This window comes from Lactuca sativa, chromosome 6 (assembly GCF_002870075.4).
Source record: "Lactuca sativa cultivar Salinas chromosome 6, Lsat_Salinas_v11, whole genome shotgun sequence".
NCBI classification, from domain to species: Eukaryota; Viridiplantae; Streptophyta; class Magnoliopsida; order Asterales; family Asteraceae; genus Lactuca; species Lactuca sativa.
In genome coordinates, this window is record NC_056628.2 from 44,341,850 (window position 1) to 44,345,662 (window position 3,813).

A 3,813-nucleotide genomic window follows, 5' to 3' on the forward strand; every position below is an offset into this window, starting at 1 on the left:
CCGGAAGTATGTGTTTGACGATTCGACGATGATCCCCTTGGATGACATTCAGGTTGATGAGCACCTGAATTATATGGAAAGACCGATAGCGATTCTAGGCAGGAAGACGAAGTCCTTACGCAACAAGGTGGTATCATTAGTCAAGGTCCAGTGGCAGCATTAGAAACGTTTCGAGTGGACTTGGGAACCTAAGGTAGATATGTGGGAGCACTACTATGACATCCCAGAATTTAGGTCAAAGACTGTGAACGGTCAAGTTCATAGTAAGTTTCTTGGTAATTTTATTCATTGAGTTTTAGTGCATCTTATGTTAAATAAATGAGTTCATTTCAACTATTATAAGATACCAGATGCTATCTTATTTCCAAATATGTAATCTGGCAAACAAATCAAACAGCTCAAACTGCAACTATACGAATGCGTTTGAAAAAAATTAAATTTCGTAATAAGCCGTTGTAAGAAAAACAAACACTCTAGTATCGTAGTAAATATTTTTTTGTTTCCAAAAATATAAAAAAACGTCCAAAACGGAGTTCGTATGCAAAAAATACAACCGTTTTAATAACCCAAAACCAGTATAATACTGGTTTTCTTAAAACCACTAAAACCGTTTCTATCAGTTGAGGGACTTGCACACCTCAAATGGAAATTCTAAAAGCATTTTTGGAGTTAGGCTATAGCCTAATATTTAATTTCATATTTGAAATAATTTTAGTAAAAGTATTTATAAAAGTTGAAAAATCAGACGTTTTCAGATTTATTAATCGTGAAATATTAAACTATGGATTTCGACATGATTCCTATTATTGGTAATGTATTCCGGGAAAATATAAAAATTCAATGTCGGTTGATGCGAATTTTAATTATGGAAACAACATAATATTTCAAAAATCTTGTTTACTTATTAATATAGGGGTGAGAGACATAGTTTATAAACAATTATAAGTAATGGTTATAATTTCTATAAAAGACATATTATTTGACAAATGGTCATCAAATAACAAAATGTTTATAAGTTGTATAATAACAATGCTAATATATATATATATATATATATATATATATATATATATATATATATATATATTAGACAAATAGTCATCAAATAACAAAATGTTTATAAGTTGTATAACAACTTCAATTGATCCAAATTAATCATGTATAATAAACTAGTTGTGAGACCCGTATCTTATATGGGTTGGGTAAAACAAAATATATATATATATATATATATATATATATATATATATATATATATATATATATATATATATATATATATATATATATATATATGAAGGTTCAAACAAAAAATTATTTAAATTTGAAATTTTAGATTTGAAATTTAAAATTTAAAATGAAACATATTAAATACAATACATAAGTACTAATATTGTAATTTATTAACTATTTTTAATTAAGACAATTATTAATTGATGTGTAAATTTGATTTGTTAATTAAGAAAAGATAAAAAAAATAAGAAAATGACAAATGGAAAAAATATTTATTCAAAAATAGCAAAAAATGACATGTGTCCAATTTAATGTAAGAGTGACATTTGATAAAAAAAAATTATTTATTAGAGTTAACCAGGTGTAACACCCGTGTATTACACGGGTTTTGATCAAGGTTTAAACATTAAACATTTTTAAAGTATAATTTCAAATTAAATACAACTTAAATGATGAATACGTAAGTATTTCAATCTATATACTAATAAAGATAACTACTTAAAGAAATGAATATAAGATATTACAAGGAACAATTCAACAAACGTACATACAAACTCACTTATTTAGAAATATGAATTGTCAAAAGGGTAAATAGTAAAATTTTAATGCACATATATAACATATATGAAAAAGCAAAAAAGAAAATTACGTGCCTTGGTTATGATATTAATTAATTGTTTTGAACTTATATTCATTTAAAATCGTCCAAATCAATTCCCCAAAATTAATCCCCATAAATTAGGAATCAATATTTTTAACTCTTATAAAATTTTCTTATTTAAAAAATCCAAGTGGCAAAAAGTCTAAAAGGATGACAAGTGACAAAAAGCTCTTTATTTATTAGGGAGGATGTGATTTCTCCTTACATGAAACACTTGAGTTTTCTGAATAATCCTCACACAAGTAAAATTAATTAATATTAAAATTAATTAATATTAAAAGTATATGGGAAAAATGGGTATAAATGATTTCTTAAAATCCCAAACAATCACCACTTAACTAGAATTCTATTAGAAGTCTAAATGATACTTAAGAATATGACAAGTTGCTATTCTTTCCATGCTCGATCATCATTTCCCACACAAGCATTCAAAATGATTCACCAACTTACACTTACACTGTGGATGTATATTTCCTACTACCATCTAAATTGTACAGCCAAAGATCAAGTTAAAATCAAATCAAATCAAATCCTAAATTATAAATTGTACACCAAAAATCACGTTAAAATAAAATCAAATCTGAGGGATCAGATTTTATACATACAATTACAAGTTAAATGTGAAATAAAAGAGCTCCCTTCACCCATCTTTCCCTCGGTGAAGACAGTAAAACCACAGCTCCCTTGCTGTCAATCGAACCCTCCAAAAACGGAAAACCCCTGAGAATCGTTTTTGCTGCTGCCTTATTCCTTCATCGATCGCTACGAGAAACACTCCCTGCTACCTTCTTTTTTTTCGCCATTGGACCAGAAACATTAGTATCCACCTTTGTCCCTTCCTGTTTCGATGACCAAGCCCCAACCCGAACACCCATCGATTCCCTATCAAACAGCAACACCCAAAACATTCATTCCCTTCATCTGTTTCTATCAAAAAAAAAAAAAAAAAAAAAAGAAAAAAAAGAAGAAGAAGAAGAACAGGGGAGCTACCGGAGTAGACCCTCCCATCCACTTACCTGCTACCAATCGAAGCAGCAGCCCCACCCCCGCTGCTTCCATTTTTTTCCCTCTTCGGTCCAGCCAAGCACCGAAGGTGCCTCCCTTTTCAACCACCGATCGCAAATGGCCTCATCGCAACACCCACTGAGACCGACGACCCACCCCTCACACCCTCCCCTTCTTCTTCCGTCGAGCAAACCCCACCGAAGACCTCGTCTTCGTCACTGCTGCTGCTCGCGACACCTCACCGGAGACCCCCTTTCCCCTCGTTTTCTTTCTCTGTTGTTGCCATCGACCATAGAGCTCCGAAGATTCGTCTTTGGTGCTACCGCTGCTAGCGACGCCCGGACTCCCTATCAGACCTCCTTCCTTCGCACCTCACAGCCGAATGGGAATGAGCGAAACTTCGCTGCTTCTTCACGCCTTCGTTGCTTCGGTCTCGTCGACCCCGGAGACAATCTCGGCTTGCGAATCGACCGACGAAGCCTTACGCTCCATTCTGCCACCGTCGTTGTTCGTATCTATGTCGTTCCTTCGTGTTCGACTTCCTTTCGTTTGAACGACAAAAACAGGGGCGTAAGATCCCTAATTTCATTAAGTTGGACCACTTAAACACAATCAGTCCCTCATGAGATTCCTTTATACATAAAATCCCTAAATCATTTTTTGTTTATAAAGTGACAAAACTATCCTCCCTAATAAACCCTTTATTCAAAAGAAGTCCCAAACCCCTAAACATTGAACCCGGTTATTTAAAACAACCCCTCATTTGATATTCTTTTACCAAAACAGTCCTATTCGTTAAATTAAACTACCAAACAACTCCTATAGTTTAGCTAAATTACAAAAGAACCCCTATGGTGTAAATTTGCTAAAGTTCAACATTTATGGATTTGCGGTTTCTCACGACGAGTTTCTAA

General features: G+C 32.8%; 1 long non-coding RNA gene across 1 annotated transcript; it reads right to left on the reverse strand.

Annotated features, from left to right (window-relative positions):
- Positions 1-2,383: 2,383 nt before the first annotated feature.
- On the reverse strand, positions 2,384-3,448 carry LOC122194562 (uncharacterized). Its single transcript, XR_006183876.2, has 2 exons — positions 2,911-3,448; positions 2,384-2,776 (listed from the first exon to the last, which is right to left on the reverse strand). It is a non-coding gene; the product is annotated as an uncharacterized LOC122194562 (long non-coding RNA).
- Between the last annotated feature and the right edge of the window lie 365 nt (positions 3,449-3,813).